The 21,032-nt window shown below is 38.3% G+C and overlaps 1 protein-coding gene across 3 annotated transcripts in view; it reads right to left on the bottom strand.

Moving 5' to 3' along the window:
- Positions 1-21,032, bottom strand: part of SNAP47 (synaptosome associated protein 47) — a 52,926-nt gene that overhangs the window by 22,545 nt on the left and 9,349 nt on the right. The window lies entirely within an intron of this gene.

The following is a 21,032-nucleotide window of genomic DNA, read 5'->3' as shown; positions in this document are numbered from 1 at the left end:
TAAGCAAAAATTGATAAAACTAAAAAGAGAGATAATCACAGAAATTTCAACAAATTTCTATGATTGATACAAGACAAAAATTAGTAAGAATACAGAAATTTTGAACACTATTTAACCAACTTAACCTGACTGATATTTATAGAAACAGCACCCAACTGCTGAATGCACACTCTTTTCAAGTGTATTCAGAACATTCAAAAAAAAGTTATAACAAGCCTCAATAAATTTCAAGTATTGAGATTATACAGATCATATCCTCTGTCCTCAAAGAATTGAAACGAGAAATCAATAACAAAAAGCTAACTAGAAAATCCTCAAATATTTGGAAATTCAACACAATTCTAAAAAAAGAAATTAGAAAATATATAAAGCGAATGAAACTGAATACACAGTATACAAAAAGTAGTGAAGTTATGAGAAATTCATTGCTCTCAATGCATATATTTGAAAACTTTCTAGAAAGGTTTAAAAATTGGTGATACAAGCTTCTATCTCAAAAAGTTAAAAATTAAAACCAAAGTAAGTAGAAGGAAAAGCAGAAGTCAATAAAAATGAAAACATATGAAAAATATGAAATACTAACAAAGCCAAAAGCTAGCTCTTTGAAATAATTTTAAAAATTAAACCCTTAGAAATGATCAAGAAAAAAAATATAAAGAAAATGTAATTACTAATACCAGGAATATAAAAAGGAGCATCACCATATGCTCAACTTTACACCAATAAATTAGACAACTTATATGAAATAGGCGAAACACCTGAAAAACCCAATGTTCTGAAACTGAGGCAAGAAAAAGTTTAAGAACATGGAGAGCCTTACAAAGAAAGTGAATCTGCAATTAAAGATCTTGCCATAGAAAAAAAAACTGGTCCAGGTGACTTCACTGATAAATTCTGCCAAACATACAAGAAAGAAAGAATAAGAATTGTACACCAACCCTTTCAAATAATAGAGCCAAGAGCGAACGCAGTTCACAAGAACACTCTAAATCCTATTCCAAAGCCCGATAAGGACATTACAAGACAACAAGAACATAGCAATATCCCTCTGTAACACAGATTCAGAATTCCTTATGGAGATATTAGCAAATCAAATCAACAATATACAGAAAATACTATTTCATGATTAAGTGGTATTAATCCCAGGAGACTGAGGTTGGTTTAACACTTGAAAATTAATCACTGTATCTCACTGGCAGACAAACAGAAGGAAAACTGAATGAGCATCACAAAAGATGCAGAAAAAGAATATGACAAAATTCAACATTTACTGTTGTTAAAACTTCCAGTAAGCTAGAAATAGAAGGAAATTTCCTCAATCTGATAAAGGATATCTATAAAACACCTACAAGTAACAGTATACCTAACGTTGAAAAAAATCAATGTCTTCCTTCTAAGACCAGAAACAAAGTTTAAAAAATGGTGGGGGGTATGTTTCTAAACTATCCAAATTTTGAAGGCATTTCCCAAGGTCTGACCCAATGGCAAAGGGCAGAGGCTGATCAGCGCAGGGTGTTTAAGTGCAACCTCTGGCTAACCAATGGCTGATCACTAAGCTATTCTGATGTAGGGACCAACCAACACGAACTCAGCCAAGCTTAAAAATTAAAACATTAAAAACAAAAATAAAAAGGCTGAGCAGATGACAAATGTTGCACACTACAGTAGAAATACACTTGGCCAAATTAGTCTGAGCAATTTATTAAAATGAACAAACAAAAACAATTCACCGACAGCACCACCCTGTGGTGAAGAGTGAGAATCCCAAATTACAACATTATATTTTTTTTAATGCAGTTTTCTAACAACAACAAAAAAATGAGGTATATAAGGAAACCTAAATGTGACCCATACAAAGGGGGAAATAAAACCAATCAATAGAATCCATCTCTGAGAGTGTTCAGATGTTGGATTTAACAGATAAAGATTTTTAAAAAGTTATAAATGTTAAAAGAATTAAAGGAAACCAGGTTAAGAGGATTAAAGAAAAGCGTGGTGATGATTCATTAAATACAGACTATCAAGATAAAGACAGAATATATTAAAAAAAAATCAAATGGAAATCCTTAAGTTAAAAAGTTACAATAACTCAACAGAGTCCAGAACTAGATGGCTTTACTGGTGAATTCCGCCAAATACTTAAAAAAGAATTAATACTAATCTTTATTTAAAAAAAAAAAAAAACAAGACCTAGAAGAGGAGGGAGCACTTCCAAACACATTTTACATGGCCAGCATTACCTTGATTACTAAACCCAGACAAGGATACAAGAAATTTTGTTGTCAGATGAACACAGATGCAAAAACCTCAACAAAAATATTAGCAAACCAAATTCAACAAGTGGGATTTATTCCAGGATGGAAAGATAGTTTGCCACCCCAAAACTAAGCAGTATGATATACCGTACTAACAAAATGAAGGATAAAAATCATATGATCATCTCAACAGATGTAGAAAAGCATTTGGCAAAATTTAACATCCATTCATGACAAACTGAAAGCTTTTCCTCTAAGATCAGGAACAAGACAAGGATGTCCAATATCACCACTTTTAGTCAGCATAGTACTGGAAGTCCTAGCCATACCAATCAGGCAAGAAAAAGAAATAAAAGGTATCCAAATTGGAAAGGAAGAAGGTTTCTATTTGCACATGACATGACACTTATATAGAACTCTAAAGACTTCACCAAAAAACTGTGCAGGATACAAAATTAACAGCAAAAATCAGTTGTTTCTATACATTAAAAATGAACTATTAGAAAGACAAATTAAGAAAACAGTCCCATCGGCAATATCATCAAAAATAATAAAATACCTAGGAATAAATTTAACCAAGGAGGTAAAAGACCTGTACACTGAAAACTGTAAGACAGTGATAAAATAAACTGAAGACACAAATAAATGGAAAGATATTCCATGCTCATGAATTGAAAGAATACAGTAGTCCTCCTTTATCCACAATTTCACTTTCTTCAGTTTGTTACCCATGGTCAACCATGTTCAGAAAATATTAAGTGGAAAATTCCAGAAATAAATAATTCATAAGTGTTAAATCGTTTGCCATTCTGAGTAGTGTCATGAAATCTCAAGCCATCCTGCTCTGTCCCACCTGGGACATGAATCATTCCTTTACCCAGGGTACCCGCACCGTGTATGCTACCTTCCTGCCAGTCACTTAGTAGCCACCTAGGTGATGAGACTGACTGTCATGGTTTGCAGTACTTGAGTTCAATGAACTCTTATTTTGCTTAAAAATGGCCCCAAAGCACAAGAGGAATGATGCTGGCAATTCAGATATGCTATAAAGTACTTCCTTTAAGTGAAAAGGTAAAAATTTCAACCTAATAAGAAAAACAATCATATGCTGAGGTTACTAAGAACAGCGGTTAAAACGAATCTTCTATCGGTAAAATTGTAAAGAAGTAAAAAGACCGTGCTAGGTTTACTGTCCCACTTCAAACTGTAGAAGTCATGAACACTTTGTGTGTTATAAGTGCTTAGCTAAGGTGGAAAATTTGTGGGTGGAAGATGTGAGCAGAAAACATGTTCTGACTGAAGGCAATGTGTTGCCCCGGAAAGCACTGATCCTATACAAGGACTTAAGAAAGGGATCCCTCAAAATGGTGACACCAATCCATTTACTGCAAGTTAGAGATGGTTACACAGATTCGGGAATAGGTTTGGACTGAAAATGTAAAAATTACTGAAGAAGCTGCTGCCACATTTCCAGCAGAGGTGAAGAAACTGATTGAGGAATGATCCCACCCACAGCAAGTCTTCAAACGGCAATGAAACCGGGCTCTTCTGGAAGAAGATGCCCAACAGAACCTACATTCATAAAAATGCAAAAAAGGAGGGATCAGCATGAGGACAGATTAACTCTGGTACTATGTAGCAGCACTGCAAGACATATGAAAAAGCCAGGCATAGTGTACAGTGCAAAGAACTCGTGGGCTCTAAAAAACAAAAGCAAAAATTATATGCCTGTGTTCTGGCGACGTAATTAGAAAACATGGTGACAGCTATCTTATTTATGGAATGGTTCCACCAATGCATAACGAGAGTATAGTACAATAAGATATTTTGAGAGAGAAAGAGAGACCATATTCACATTTATTAAATATTAATATTTAATAAAATTTTATTAAATAAAAATTTAATATCAATATTAAAACATATTCACCTTTTATGACAGTATATTGTTATAACTGCTCTATTTTATTACTAGTTATTGTTGTTAATCTCCTACTGTCTCTTACTGTGTCTAATTTAGAAATTGAACTTTATCATATATATGTATGCATGGAAAAAAACACATATATATAGGGTTCAGTACTACTTGTGGTTTCAGGCATCCACTGGGGGTCTTGAAAAATAACCCTTACAGATGTGTGTTGCAGGGTGGGGGTGGGGGGACTATTGTACCATTAAAATGTCCATACTACCCAAAGCAATCTACGGATTCAATTCAATTCCTATCAAATTCTAACAGTATTTTTTCAGTAACAGAATAAACAATTCTGAAGTTTGTATAGAAACACAAAAGACCCCAAATAGCCAAAGCCATCTTAAAAAAAAAAAAAAGATTGAGGCATCACACTTCCTGAGTTCAAACCACATGACAAAGCTATAGTAATCAAAAGTGCATGGTACTGGCATAAAAACAGACACATTGATCAATGGAACAGAATAGAGAGCCCAGAAATAAACCAATACATATAGTAAATTAATCTATTACAAAGGAGCTACAACAGAGAAAGGGTAGTCTCTACAATAAATGATGGTAAAAAAACTGGACAGATACATGCAAAAAAAAAAAAGAAAGAAACTAGACCACTTTCTTATCCCATTCATAAAAATTAACTCAAAATGGATTAAAGATCTGAATGTAAAACCTGAAACCATAAAACTCCTAGGAAAAAAACCATAGGAAGTAAGCTCCTAGACATTGGTCTTGGAAATGATTTTTTGGATTTGACAAGAGCAAAGGCAACAAAAGCAAAAATAAATAAGTAGGATTACATCAAGCTAAAAGGCTTTTCTGTACAGCAAAAGCAACTATCAACAAAATGCAAAGGCAACCTATAGAATGGGAGAAAATATCTGCAAATCATATATCTGATAAGGAGTTAAAATCCAAAACATATAAAGAACTCAAACATCTCAGTATAGAAAAAACTGATCAATTAAAAAATGAGAAGAGGATCTGAGTAGGCAATTTTCAAAGGAAACATACAAATGGCCAACAGGCACATGAAAAGGTGCTCAATATCACTAATCATCAAGGAAATGCAAATTATAACCACAATGAGATATTACCTGACACCTGTTAGAATAGCTATTATCAGAAAGACCAGAAATAACAAGTATTAGCGAGGATGTGGAGAAAAGGGAACATTGTTCACTGTTAGTGGGAATGTAAATTGGTGCAGCCACTATGGAAAACAATTTGGAGGTTCTTCCAAACATTAAAAATTGAACTATCATATAATCCAGCAATTCTACTTTTGGGTATGTAACTGAAAAAAAAACAAAATAACTATCTCAAAAAGATATCTGCACTCTCATGTTCACAGCAGCATAATTTACAATAGCTAAGACATGGAAACAAGCTAAATGTCATTTGATGAAATAATGAATAAAGTAAATCTGATATATGTAGATATTATTCAGCCATAAAAAACGGAAATACTGTCATTGCGACAACATAGATGGACCTTGAGGGCATTATCCTAAATGAAACAAGTCAAACACTGTATGATCTCACTTATGCGGAATCTTAAAAAAAAAAAGCTGAACTTTGTACATCATACATCTAAAATGAATATAGTATTATAGGTCAATTAAGTCTCATTTTTAAAGAAAAATAACAAATGAAAACTTCACTAGGGAGGTTCAACAGCAAATTTGAAATGAGAGAAGAAAGAATCGGTGTTTGAAGATAGAACAATTGAAACCATACAATCTGAAGATCAGGAAAGAAAGAAAAGAAAAATGAAAAGTTCCTCAGGGACCTGGTAGATACCATGAACATACTACCAACATACACATAACCATTGCTGAGAGGGATAGCAGACACAGAAAGGGACAGAAAAATTATTTGAAATAATAAAGTCCCCCAACCCAAATTTGATGGAAAAAACAATAACCTATGCATGCGAGAAGCTAAACAAACATCAAACAGGTGAAATACAAAGAGATACACATCTAGGTGCATGTTGGCTAAACTTCGAAAGCCAAAGAGAGAAAATTTTGAAGGCAGCAACAGAAAAATAATTTATCATGATCAAGGGAACCACAATAACGTTAATAGTTGACCTCTGTCAGAAATAATGGAGACCAGAAGTCAGTGAGATGACACATGCAGAGTTCTGAAACAAAACTGTCAGTGGAGAATTCTATACCCTGTCCTTCAAAAAATAAGGCAAAATAAAGACATTCCCAAACAAACACTGAAAGAATTCACTACTACCAGACCTGACTCTTGTGACAACACACACACACACACACACACACACGCACACACGCATGCACGTATGCATACCCAACCAAATTTTAAAAAACAGTAAAGGAAATGACAGCCCCAGAAGGAACTCAAATCCACACAAGGAAACAAAGAGCACTGGTAAAGGAAATTAGATAATATAAATATTTTTGTTTATTTTTTCTAACTGATTTAAAAGACAATTGTATAAAACATTACTTTTAAAAGTATACAGTAAGGTTAATAACATATAACCTTATATAGTAGCACAAAAGGAGGTTAGAAAAATAACAATAACTCAAATCCATAGGCAGAAATCCATAGGCAGTAACTCAAATCCACAGGCAGAAATGACATATACTGAAAACAGTAAATGCAGCTTAGGATAAAATACTTTCTCTTTTTGTTTCTCTCTTTTTAAAAGGTACAAGGTTATACAAAGTGATAATGACAGTACTGTACTATTGGGTTTAAAAAATGTTCATTCATAATATAAATGACAACGGCACAAAGGTGGGGGAAGGAATAAAGCTATAAAGGAATATATTAAAGTATTACTAATTGGCAGTAGATCATAATAAGTTAAGACATACTGTAATATCTAGCATAACAAGAAAATTAAAATATTAATAAAGGAATTTAAATGATACACTAGAAAAAAAATCTAATGTACACACAAAAGGTGGTAAAGGAGAAAAAGAGGAACAAAAAAATATACAGACATATAGAAAACAAATAGCAAAGTCACAGAAGTATATCCAACCATACCAATGATAAAATTAACAAAAATGGATAAAGAACTGTAATCAAAAGGCAAAAACTATCACTCCAAATTTTAAAAAAATGAGATCAAACTATATACTGCTTCCAAGAAACATATTTTTGATTCAAAGATATAAACAGATTGAAAGTAAAAAGATGGAAAAGAGACTACACAAACAGTGACCCTAAGGAACATAAAGGAGTTATATTACTATTAGAATACAGTTTTAAAACGTTAATACAGATGAAGAGTTATTTTATAATGATAAAAGGGTCAATTCATTATGAAGAAACAATAATCATGAACATATATACATACACACCAAATAACCAAGACCCCAAATTCATGATGGAAAAACTGACAGAACTGATGTAGAAATAGGTAATTCCAAAATATCAGTTGGAGACTTCAATGCCTTACTCTCAATAATGGACCAAAAAAACATATAGAAAAACCAGCAAAGATTCAGAACACTTGAACAACTCTATTAAGCAAGTCCATCTAACTGGCATCTAAATAAAACAGCAGGATGCACATTCTTAAGGGCAAATGGAACATTCTTTAGCACATATGATATGCCAGACCAGAGGTCAGTAAAGTTTTTCTGTAAAAAGCCAAACAATAAATATCTTAGACTCTGAGGGCCGACTGTCTCTGTTGCAATTACCCAACTCTGCCATCATAATGTGAAAACGACCATAAATCAATGGGCTGTGTCCCAGTAAAACTTCATTTGTAATAATGGGGAATGGGGTAAATTTAGCACACAAGTGGCAATTTGAAAACCCCTTTTAAGGCATAAAACAAGTTTCAACTTATTTAAAAACATTTAAATAACATAAAATATCTTTGTTGCCTGCCCATCAACAGAAATCAACAGGAAGAAATAAGATTACAGCTATTTGGAAATTAATCCAATGGATTAAAGAAGGAATCATGTGGTCAATCAGAAAATGGTCTGAGTTACATAAAAATAAAAACACTACATACCAAAATTTATGGGATGTAGCTAAAGCAGTAATTAGAGGGAAATTTATAGCTATAAGTACCTGCAAAAGATCTCGAATCTACAACATAAGCTTCCACATAAAGAAATAAGTAAAAAGAAGAACAGTTAAAGATTGAAGGAAATTAATGACATAGAAAAGAGAAATACAAAAGAGCCTTTGAAAATATCAACAAAACTGACGAACTTTTAAGTTAGACTACCCGAGGGAAAAAATACACAAATTGGCGGTGTTGGCAAGAAACATGGTGGAGTGAGATACGTCCCCAGATCTCTCCCCTTGAAACAACAATAAGCTGAACATTTAAAACTCAACAAAAAACACCCAAACTGTACACTAGCACGTCTGAGCATGGGATCTGCGCATAAGAGCTACCACGGGTCAGAACCCTGGGAGTCGGGAGGTAGACAGGGAAAAAAAAGAAACTGCCTCTCCCAGCCAGAGCTCCCTGTAGAAGGGAGGAAGGAAGAAGGTGAGGCAAGTTTCCTGAACAGCGGGGACAGCAGAGAAGCAGGGATGGCAGAGAAACAACAGTTGATTTTTACCAGACGCAGATGCAAAACTGAGACTGAACAGCACCCCCCAGCCCCCAACCCAGAGGACCCCTCCAACCATACCCTCTGAGATGGAACACCATGAAGCAAATACAACCAAAACCATCGCTAACGTTGATAGGAACTGAGACTAAAGGTAGCAAGTGTGATTAAACATCTATAAGAAGAAAACAAAAGGCATTAATAAGGCTTTATATAAAGCAGGGATCCAAGAGGCTGAGATGCCACCTACTGGAAACCAAAAGTAAAATGCCTTATTGCAACAGGCTAAAGAGCGACCTTTATATAATAAATTTTCTTTCTGGAAGAAAAAAAAAAAAAAAAAGCAGAATACACTTCCATTAATGCCCAGGCAGAGAAATAGTCCATTAAACACCATGAACAACCAAGGTGACAAGGCAGCTCAGAAAGAAAGAGAAAAATCTCCAGAAAATAAGCTGAAAGACATAGAAATATGCAGCTTAAATGACAAAGAATTCAGGATGGTACTTCTGAAAAAATTCAGTGAGATCCAAAATGTTTCATATCAACAATTTCAGGAATTGAAAAGACAACTAGATGAGCAGAATGAATTCTTTAGCAAAGAGAATGAAACCCTCAAAAGGAATGGAATACAACTGGAGATAAAGAACACACCAAAAGAGATGAAAAATGAAATAGCAAGCTTGGGAAATAGAGTCGACCAAATGGAGGAAAGGATCAGTGATATCGAAGACAAATCTAGAAAAAATCAGAAAGAAGAAGAGAGAAACCAAAGAATGAAGAATAATGAAAGAGAAATACAAGAACTAGCTGATACTATCAGGAGAGGAAACATAATAATGGGCATTCTCGAAGGGAAGAAAAAGGAGCAGGGATTAGAAAGCATTTTCAGACAAATGGTTGACAAGAATTTGCCAAATCTAAAGAATGAGCTGGAGGTTGGAATTCAAGAAGTCAACAGAACACCTAATTATCTTAACCCAAAAGGGCCTTCTCTAAGACACATTGTATTAAAATTATCAAAAATCAACGACAAAGACAGACTTCTCAAGGCAGCTAGGGAAAAGAAGATGGTAACCTATAAAGGAAAACCCATTAGATTATCATTGGACTTCTCGGCACAAACTTTACAAGCCAGAAGGGAATGGAATCAAATATTCAAACTATAAAGTGAAAGGAACTACCAGGCAAGAATGTATCCAGCTAGCTCTCCTTTAGATGAAGGAAAAAAAAAAAGACCTCTCCAAACATACAAAAATTGAGGGAATTCTCCACTACGAGGCCTGCATTACAGAAAATACTGAAAGGGGTTGGCTCGCCCAAAACAAAATGACAAAAAAAAACAAAAACAAAAACAAAAACAAAAACATAATTAGTAGTAAGGTGACTATCAGGCTAATAGAAGTAGAGGAGTACAACCCTTACTAAGAACAGGCCATTATAAGCTTAAACAATAAGAAGAGAATTGCTATAGCAAGATAGTAATGAACATTCAGCATACATAGGGACAAATTGAGACAACAATGACTGAAAAGAGGAGGATTCAAAAATCCAAACTCGCATAGGGCAATGGAGATAAGGCATACACAGAAGAAAATGGACAAGTGTATATATATAACTATCCTCTACATATTCGTCATGGTAACTACATGCCAAAGATTCAGAACTGAAGTATATAACATAAAACAAGAAGGACCAGAGAGAAAATCCCACTAAAGCCAACTAAAATAAAGAAAATAGAAACACAAGGACAAGGAAGCATGGAAACACTGAGCTATCAGAAAGCAAAAGATAAAATGGCTATAAGAAGACCTCATATTTCAATGATCACCCTAAATGTAAATGGACTGAACTCACCAATAAAAAGGCACAGAGTTGCAGAATGGATCAAAAAACAAAATCCAACCATATGCTGCCTCCAGGAGACACATCTCAGCTCCAAAGACAAATATAGACTCAAAGTGGAAGAGTAGAAAATGATATTTCAAGCAAATGGCATTCAGAGAAAAGCGGGAGTAGAGGTACTAATATCAAACTAAATAGACTTCAAAATAAAAAAGGTAAAGAAAGATACTGAGGGACACTTCATAATGATAAAGGGAATCATGCACCAAGAAGACATAACACTTATTAATATCTATGCTCCCAATCAGGGAGCCCTGAAATATGTAAAGCAATTACTAACAGAACTAAAGGGAGAAACAGACCAAAACACTATCGTAGTAGGGCCTAAATACCCCACTGTCATATATGGACAGATCATCCAAACAGAAAATAAAGAAATAACTTTCTTAAATGACACATTAGACCAACTGGACATAACTGACATTTACAGAGCCTTCCATCCCAAAACAGCTGCTTATACATTCTTCTCTAGTACACATGGAACATTCTCAAGAATCGATTACATACTGGGACACAGAGATAGCCTCAACAAATATAGGAGGGTTGAAATCATACCGACATATTCTCTGATCATAATGCTTTGAAACTAGAGATCAACTGCAAAAAGAAATCAGGAAGAACCACAAATACACGGAGATTAAACAACATACTACTGAAGAATAACTGGGTCAGAGAAGAAATAAAAAGAGTGATACATAGAAACGAATGATAATGATAATACAACATATCAAAACATTTGGGAAACGGCAAAAGTGGTCATAAGAGGAAAGTTCATATCATTACAGGCCTATCTCCAAAAACAAGAACGAGCCCAAAGAAACAACCTAACGCTTCATCTTAAAAAACTAGAAAAGGAAGAACAAATGAAGCCTAAAGTCAGCAGAAGGAAAGAAATAATCAAAATTAGAGCAGAAATAAATGAAACTGAAAACAAAACAACAACAACAACAAAAAAGAAAAAATAAATAAATGCAACAATGAGCTGGTTCTTTGAGAAGGTTAATAAAATTGACAAACCCCTGGCTGGACTCACTAAAGAAAAAAGAGAAAGGACACAAATAAACAAAATCAGGGGTGCAAGAGGGGAAATTATGACTGACATTGCAGAAATACAAAGGATCATACAAGAATACTATGAAAAAGTACATAACACCAAATTTAATAACCTAGAAGAAATGGACCAGTACTTAGAAAAATACAACCTTCTTAGACTGAATCAAGAAGAACTGGAAAATCTAAATAGACCCATCAGCAGTATGGAAATTGAAACAATCATCAAAAACCTACCAAAAAGTAAAAGTCCAGGACCAGATAGACGGCTTCACTAGTGAATTCTACCAAGCATTCAAAGAAGATTTAATACCTATTCTCCTCAAACTCTTCCAAAAAATCCAAGAGGAAGCAATACTTCCCAACTCATTTTATGAGGCCAACATTACCCTGATACCAAACCTGGTAAAGATAACACAAAAAAAGAAAACTATAGACCGATATCTCTCATGGCCACAGATGCAAAAGTCCTAAATAAGATACTAGCAAACCAAATACAGCAACATATTGAAAAGATTATACACCATGATCAAGTGGGCTTTATCCCAGAGGCACAGGGATGGTTCAACATACGCAAATTGATTAATGTGATACACCACATAAACAAATTAAAAAATAAGAATCATATGATATCGATAGATGCAGAAAAAGCCTTCGACAAGATAACAACATCCATTTATGATCAAAACACTTAAGAAAATCGGTATAGAGGGAAAGTACCTTAACATAATAAAGGCCATATATGACAAACCCTCAGCCAACATTATACTTAATGGTAAAAACTAAAAACCTTCCCTCTAAGATCAGGAACAAGACAAGGCTGTCCACTATCGCCACCGTCATTCAATAACATTGGAAGTCCTAGCGACTGCAATCAGTCAAGAGAAAGATATAAAAGGCATCCAAATAGGAAACGAAGAAGTCAAACTGTCACTATTTGTGGATTACGTGATTCTCTATATAGAAAACCCTAAAGACTCCACAAGAACAATACTAGAAACAATAAGCAAATACAGTAAAGCTTCTGGATACAAAATCAACGTTCAAAATTCCATAGCGTTCCTATACTCTAATAATGAAGTGTCAGAAAAGGAAGTAGAAAAAATAATTCCTTTAGCAATTGCAACAAAAAGAATAAAATACCTAGGAATAAATCTAACAAAACATGAGAAGGACCTATGTAATAGAAACTATAAGACCCTAATAAAAGAAATCGAAGAAGATACAAAGAAATGGAAAGATATTCTGTGTTCTTGGATTGGAAGAATCAACATAGTTAAAATGACCCTCGTACCTAAAGCATTATACACATTTAATGCAATCTCCATTAAAATCCCATTGGTATTTTTTAAAGAAATAGAACAAAAAATCATCAGATTTGTATGGAAGCACAAAAGACCCCGAATTGCCAAAGCCATCCTGAGAAAAAAGAACGAGGCTGGAGGCATCACTCTGCCCGACTTCAAACTATACTACAAAGCGACAGTAATCAAAACGGCATGGTATTGGCAGAAAAACAGACACATGGACCAGTGGAACAGAATCAAGTGTCCAGAAGTAAACCCATATTTACATGGGCAAATAATTTTTGACAAAAAAAGCCAAAATCATATAGTGGAGAAAGGAAAGCCTCTTCAATAAATGGTGCTGGAAAAACTGGAAAAGAATGCAACTAGACTGCTGTCTATCACCACACACCAAAATTAACTCAAAATGGATTAAGGATCTGAATATAAGACCTGAAACAATAAAATGCATAGAAGAAAATATGGGAACTAAACTCAAAGACCTTGGGCTTAAAGAGGATTTTATGAATTTGACCTCAAAAGCAAGGGAAGTAAAAGCTAAAATAAATGAATGGGACTACATCAAACTAAAAAGCTTCTGCTCAGCAAAAGAAACTGTGAACAAGGTAAAGAGACAACCATCTGAATGGGAAAATATATTTGCAAGCAACACCTCCAATAAAGGCATAATATCCAAAATATACAAAGAACTCATACAACTCAATAACAACAAAAAAACAAATGATCCAATCAAAAAGTGGGCAGAGGACCTGAAAGACACTTCTCCCTAGAGGATATACAAACGGCCAATATATGAAAAGATGCTCAACATCACTAGCTATTAGGGAAATGCAAATCAAAACCACAATGAGATACCATCTCACACCCGTTAGAATAGCTATAACCAACAGGACAAGTAATAACAAATGTTGGAGAGGATGTGGAGAAAAGGGAACCCTCATACACTGCTGGTAGGTCTGCAAATTGGTACAGCCACTATGGAAAACAGTATGGAGTCTCCTCAAAAAACTAAGAATTGATCTACCGTATGATCCAGCAATCCCTCTACTGGGTATTTACCCCAAAGACTTGGAAACTCATATTCGAAAAGATATTTGCACACCGATGTTCATAGCAGCATTATTCACAGTGGCCAAGACATGGAAGCAACTGAAGTGTCCTATGATAGATGATTGGCTAAAGACGCTGTGGTAAATATATACAATAGAATATTACTCAGCCGTAAGAAGAGATGAAATACTGCCATTTGTGACAACATGCATGGACCATGAGATAAGTGAAATAAGCCAGACAGAAAAAGTTGAAAATCACATGATATCACTTATATGTCAGATATAAACCTAAAAGCAACAAATGAACAGGACAAACAAACATAGACTCATGGACATGGACAACAGACTAGGGGGTACCAGAGAGAGGAGGTAGACGGGGTAAAGGGGGTCAATATGTGGTGACAGAAAGAAATCTATTATGGGAGGTAAACACACAGCACACAGTGTAAATATATATATATGCCTTACTGTTAAAGTGTACGGCTGAAACACTGGATTTCGTTAACCAATGTCACCATAAAAAAATAAGTAAAATAAACTCCAGAGGAGTTAGGAGCAGCTGGCTAATCTCGTTATACTCGTTAGTTTGACAAAAAACAATATTCGGTATTGAATACATCGTCACTCAGAATCTTGCCTTTAAAGTATCTGATTAGGAGTACTGCATGGTGATCTTTGTGTATCTCCACTGCCACATCATGCTGCATACTGTCAGTGCCACTATACTGCTAAGAAGAAGCGTCATCTGGCTTTACATCTGATCAGAGATTCCAGAAACTGTAGAACCAATTCCGAAAAGTCACCCTTCGCCCTCAGTATCAGAATGTGTCCGTCAGGGTTCTCCACAGCAGAACCAGTAGAACACACACATACACATACACACACACACACACAGAAATGGTGGGGGGAGGAAGGGAGGGAGCAGGAGAGAGATTGGTTTAAGGAATCGGCCCATGTGACTATGACATTGGTTTTGACTCTGTAGACAAATGAGCCTTCTGTGGGCTCTCTGCCTAACATTTATTTTTAAGTGATTGTAAAGAGTAAGTGTAAACATATGAAATACTAAGACAATGCTGCATATGTTGACTGAGCTTGAAGATGACACCATTTTTTACAAGCGGCTCTAGTGCTCCAAGTCTACTTGAGCCGATCCCAAAGGCCTGGGGACACAGGGGCAGAGACCACCAGCCAGCCTCAGTGCCCCACAGCAGGGGCGCAGAGGCCCTGCGTGCACAGCCAGACCACCAGGACCTGTAACAGTCTGTGTGCTCCCATGGCCTCTGAGAAAGCAAGCAGGAACTTGCCTTAATGATGACCAAGCTGCAAATTAGATCTTAAAGGAAACTGCTGGTGAAATTTAAAAAAAAAAAAGAGGGAGGAAAGAACACACTCACATCTGAGACTCTCAGCACTGGGTGGGGACTAAAGGTACCCAAGGCCCGGATTCATCAGACAAGGCCACTCGTCGTGCTGACACTCAAGAGGTGAAAGCGCACTACGCACATGCACACAGGGTTTTGACCATTGTCCTGATTCAGGGCAGCCCCTTTTATTAAGCCACATTTTTTTTCCCCTCGCAACTAAAGGACCGTGTTTAACTTCTCAGATAAAAAGTCTCAGCATTTCATGGGACGGCCATTTGGTTATGTCCCGGCAGTTCTTACCAACTCCCGCCTCTGCTTGGCGTGGGTGAACACCTTTCATTCTTTCAAGGGGGCAGCTTCCAGCTGCCTCAATTTCCCATTCATTCTTCACTTCTTCAGTGTTCCTCTTAAAATGGGCATGCAATACTCCAGTTCTCCCCAGCAAGAGCAGGATGGGGCCACCGACACCCTGATTAAGATTACGGGAGGTTGTTTTGTCAACTGTGCAATGCAGCTGGCATTTAAAGGCAAGGTATGAAGTCTGTATGGAATGGTGGTTTGTTTCCTTAACAATTTGTTTTTCTGACTTGCTTTTCCAACTCCTGAATCAGATTCTGTCTTTTTCTTATATATATTCTAAGATTCTTGTACATTCTGGAGGCTGGAAACCACATGCTGTGAAGACTATTGAAGGCACAGTGACTGCTCAAACCTAGACAGGCTATCATGAGCAAAGGGGCAGATGTTCCGCGACGACATGGCAGTCTCAGCACTGGGACCCCGGCCCTTTCAGCGGATCCAGACTTCCAGTAGGAAAGATGAATTATAAAGAAATATATTAATAAAAACGCAAGCAGCGGGACAGACGGGAGCACTAACAGGGAAGCGTTTGTTCTCATTCTTCCAAGTCTGAAGGTGCCGATTCTGACATGTTGAGCTGAGTCCAGCAGCCCCAGGGAGGACTGTTCTTGGAGACAGTCTAGACCAAGACAGACTGAGAAGTGAGGGTGGACACACAGGCACACAGAGGGATCGGTACAGCAGTGGCCTTTCTACAGAAATAGCAGGCTTTTCTGGGACACAGGGCTGCCAGGTCCCACACAGAAGTAGGAGGACAATCTCCATGGAGCCGCTGAAGAGACCTCAGCAAGGGGACGGCTGGGCCAACAGGCTTGGGGCAGACCGTTTCTCTTTGATTTAGCACTTCTCTGGGTCATCAATACATTTTCAGGAAAAGGAACAAATACATCAAGTGGACCAACAGCTCTGCTATCTCAAGATAGTCAATTTTTAACATCCTTTCCTAGCAGGAACTGAAAGCACACAATGGGAACTGTGGATTAACACAACAGAGGACAAAGCATGCCTTATGTCTCTCTTGCCAATTTCTCTTTAAAGTGTCTATCCAGATACAGACAAAGGCAGAAACTGGCAACTATATGGCAAATCAAAAGAGAAGACCAAATGCCAAAGCTTGACTTACTGTATGGATGAAGAAGCCCCTTCCCCAGTTATGTCTGTATTTCACCCAGTGAACAGAAACAGGACAATGCTCCAAGTTGGCTTCCATGCCCTCACTGGACTGTCCTCGGACAGCTGCAGGAAAAGCTGGACTGTCCTCGGACAGCTTCTGCTCCAACATGTAGCTGCAGCTGTGAGCAGAGATCAGTTGTCCTCACTGAGGGCCAGAGTCCTCTTTGCACCAGCCCCTTCCATTCCCTCCTCTGCAGAAGCCTTCCATCCCCACACCTTGCAGGGAGCTGGGGGACCCACGAGCCCAGGGAGGAGCACTGTGAGAGAGGAATGTCAGTGGCTCTGGAACTCCAATGGCTAGAGGGCGGCGAGCAGACCCCAAGTTCATTAGCGTATATGCTTCCTGAGGGTGGGTATGATGGTGCATCTCGAATGTGGGCCACAGGACCCAGATATTTGCTCAAACAGTATTCTGGATGTTTCTGCAAAAATTGTGGAATGAGATTACTTACAATCAGTGAACTCTGAGTAAAGCAGATGTCTCTCATCTAAGCAGTTGAAGGCCTCAGCAGATAAAGACGAGCCTCCCCAAGCAAGAAGAGATTCTGCAGCAAACGCCTTCAGACTGGACCTGCGACACTGGCTTGTTCCTGAGCCTCCAGCCTGATGGCCTGTCTTGCAGAATCTGGACTTGCCAGTCCCACAATTCCATCAGCCAATTCCTTAAAATGAGTCTCCCTCCACAAATGTGATATACACATCTCGTTGGCTGTTTCTCTGGAGAACTCTGATGAATACAGCAAGGAACCTGTTGTCAGACGAGGGCTCTGTTGGCTCCCAGCACAGTGCCTGGCAGGTGCCAGGACCCCGGTGATATTGTTTGACTGACAGAACCTCCTCTAGTTTAGTAAGCAGAAGACCTGAACTTAGCCCAGCAAAACCACATGAGTGCAGACGTGTGCACCAACCTGACTGCAGGTTTAGAGCTGTGTGCCAGGGGCTGCCAACAGCAGAGTGCAGGCAGAGATGGAGCATTCTACCCACTGCATCAGCTTGGGCTGTCCTCCCAATGATGACAAAGGTTAGAAAGAACATATCTCAAAACTATTTTTCAAAAAATAATGAGAGAAATTTAAAACAGAAAGCACTTCAGATAAAAATTTTAGCTTGGTGTGCTAAAAAAGGATACTGTGCGATATGTCTTTATGAAAAACAGCCAGAGGGCTGGTTAAAGATGTCTGATTTTGACACCAGTTCTAAGGTGTGGTTTCTTGCCACCTCCAAACAGTAAATACTGCCTACCTAAAGATGGCATCAGACCCCACAGGTTAGGGATTCAGCCCCACAAGACCTCGTGCCAATTCCAAGTCCCATTTGTCACCTGTGCTTCTGAATAGCTGGCTATAAATGAGAGGTTCCTACACACTCCTCGTTGGGTTTGATTAATTTGCTAGAGCTGGTACAGGACAGGGCAAATTTCCCTGAGTCAGGGGGAGCTCAAGCCCTGCACTGACAGAGAGGGTTCTTGGCTGAACGCAAGAAAGAATTCAAATGCATGCCAGAGTTAGAGTCAAAAAGAAAAGTTTATTAGAGAAGGGGTAATGCTCCATAGACAGAGTGTGGTCTCCTCTCAGAGGCAGAGGGTGAGAGATCCTGAGAGAGACTCAGAGGGACAGAAAAAGAGCCAGGTGACAGTGAGAGGGATCGAGACAAAAGATACTGAGGGACTGACACAAAAACACTACGAGGAACCCTGAGTGTTTGGGGAATTCAGATTACATATAACTATTAAGTTTCTATAAATTTACCCATTTGCCTTTGATGGTATGGGCACACAGTGTGAAAGGATAAGAGTATATGCAAGAAAGGGTAAGAATATGTAGACTGAAAGGCCTGCTGGCTGTTCCCAGCCTTTTATCCTTAGGTTCCCCCAAAGTTTTAGCCATAAGGAATGAATGATTTTATTTTGTGTAGGGCATGACTTAAAGACTCTGCTTTCCTGTTTCCCTTCAAGGTGTGGGGAAATGGGTTGTTAGCAATCCCAGCAGAAATCTTCCTTTGTTCTGCGGGTTTCCTCATGGTCTGGCTGTAGGGCTGACCAGTATATTGCAGTCTCTAAATACAGCTTGATTTAACTTTTAGTTCTCTTGCCTCCTCCCTACAGTAGAACTGCTCACAAAACTCAGAGATCTCTAACATTTACTTACTAGGTCTCTGGTTTATTATAAAAGGATATGATTCAGAACAGCCAGACAGCAGAGACACACAGGGCGAGGAATACAGGAAGGGCAAGGTATACAGGAAGGGCAAGGTGCTTCCATGCCCTCACTGAGCCCACCACTCCCTGCATCCCCACGTGTTCAACCCAGAAGCTCTCTGAAACCCTGTCCCTTTGGGTGTTATGGTGGCTTCATTACACAAATGTGACTGATTAAACCTCTGGCCATTGGTGATCGATTCAACTTCCGGGCCTTCCTCCTTTCCTGAGGGACTGAAAGTCTCTACCCTCTAATCACATGGTAGGTTCCCCTGGAACCAGCTGCCATCATCATTAGGGGCTTTCCAAAATCACTTCATCAACATAACACAAGACACCTTTATGTTTCTCATCATGGGAAATTCCAAGGGTTTTAGGAGCTCTGGGCCAGGAACCATGGAAGAAGATGAAATATATTTCTTACTATAAATCACAATATTACAGATGGCAAAGTGAACACATTTCCCCCTCAAGGGCAAAGAGAAGAGACAGCAGCGCCAAAATTGTGGTAACTCAAAAACAGACTTAGCAAAACCAAGAAAGTAAACCATAAGGCAGCAGTAGGAGAAGCTGAAAAACAGCCAGGTTGCACTGCAGAACCCGAACAGGAAAACAGGTGACCCCAGGAGTTTCTGAAAACAGGTGAAGTCAAAGCCGACCCAGGATAGCAGGAGAGACCCCAACCTGCCTGCTGGGCCCCACGTCTCCTAGAAGTGGGTCCTGAGGGAGCCGCTGGAGGGGCTTTGCATGGTTGGACTGTGTGCTGAGAGGGAGGGACATCGGCACACTGAACAGGAGACAGCACTCCACCTCGCCTCACATACAACTGCCCAGTCTCCTGAGAGTACAGGGTGACCACGAAGCAGCCACAAGGACAAAAAATAATTCTCAGAAATTAAGCATATGATAATGAAAATAGAAGGTGATAAAATACAAGAAACATGAAGTAAAACAAAAGGACAAAGAGACAGAAAAATAAGAATGCTGTTAGATCAGTCCAGTAAGTCAGATAACCAAAAAGAACAAATTTTAAAAACAAAGGTGAAGAAATTACCAAAGAACTAATACGAGAACTTTCCCCAGATGTGGACAAATGAGGACATTCGCTGAGGCCCTGGACACCCAGGTGCCTAGCAGCCACTTTCTGCAAAACCTGCTGGCCCTGCACATACCCTTCCTGTTTTTCCTATTTTCACTTTCCAGAGTTTTCCTATAGTGCTATTTTGTACATTTAAAACACCTTATAAATGGTACTGCACAATCTATTTGCAATTTGCTTTTGCTTTTCTGCACTGCTTTGGGACTTCTCCAAGTGCATCTGCAGATCCACTCTACAGCAGTTAACATGAAAGAATTAGTTTGCTTTATAACTGGAATGGAGCTCAAGTGCCCTTGGCCTTGAGAAGCAACTGACCGCACCTGCTCACTTCTGTCCACAACACTCCCCCGAAGCTCATGTCCACACGATGTCTGTGCCTGTGCCTGAGTTTCCCCAGGACACACAGCTGAATGAGGAGGGGCTCAGCCATGGGGATCTCATCACCCCACATCTTAAGAGTGTGGGTGTCGCTCAGCTCCTATGTGTTGTTTAATGTGCCGTCCCTAGCTACCAGGGTGCCAGATCCCCTCTTGTCGGCCATGAGTCTTTGGCATTCCTCACTTGTGAGACACAGACTGCTGCTGACCCCTGTCACTCTTCCTTTTCTAATGCAACACAGGGTCATCTCCCAGGACCGCTCACCCTCTTGGTTCCTGAGTGTGGCGCTGTGACTAAGTCTTGCCAGCAGGGTGTGAACAGAAGCCTATGTACAACTTCGGGTCCATATTCTTAA

Source organism: Pteropus medius, unplaced genomic scaffold (genome assembly GCF_902729225.1).
Source record: "Pteropus medius unplaced genomic scaffold, Ma_sr-lr_union100, whole genome shotgun sequence".
Lineage (NCBI taxonomy): Eukaryota > Metazoa > Chordata > Mammalia > Chiroptera > Pteropodidae > Pteropus > Pteropus medius.
Note: the sequence above shows the minus strand (reverse complement) of the source record. Positions and strands in the feature narration are given on the sequence as shown.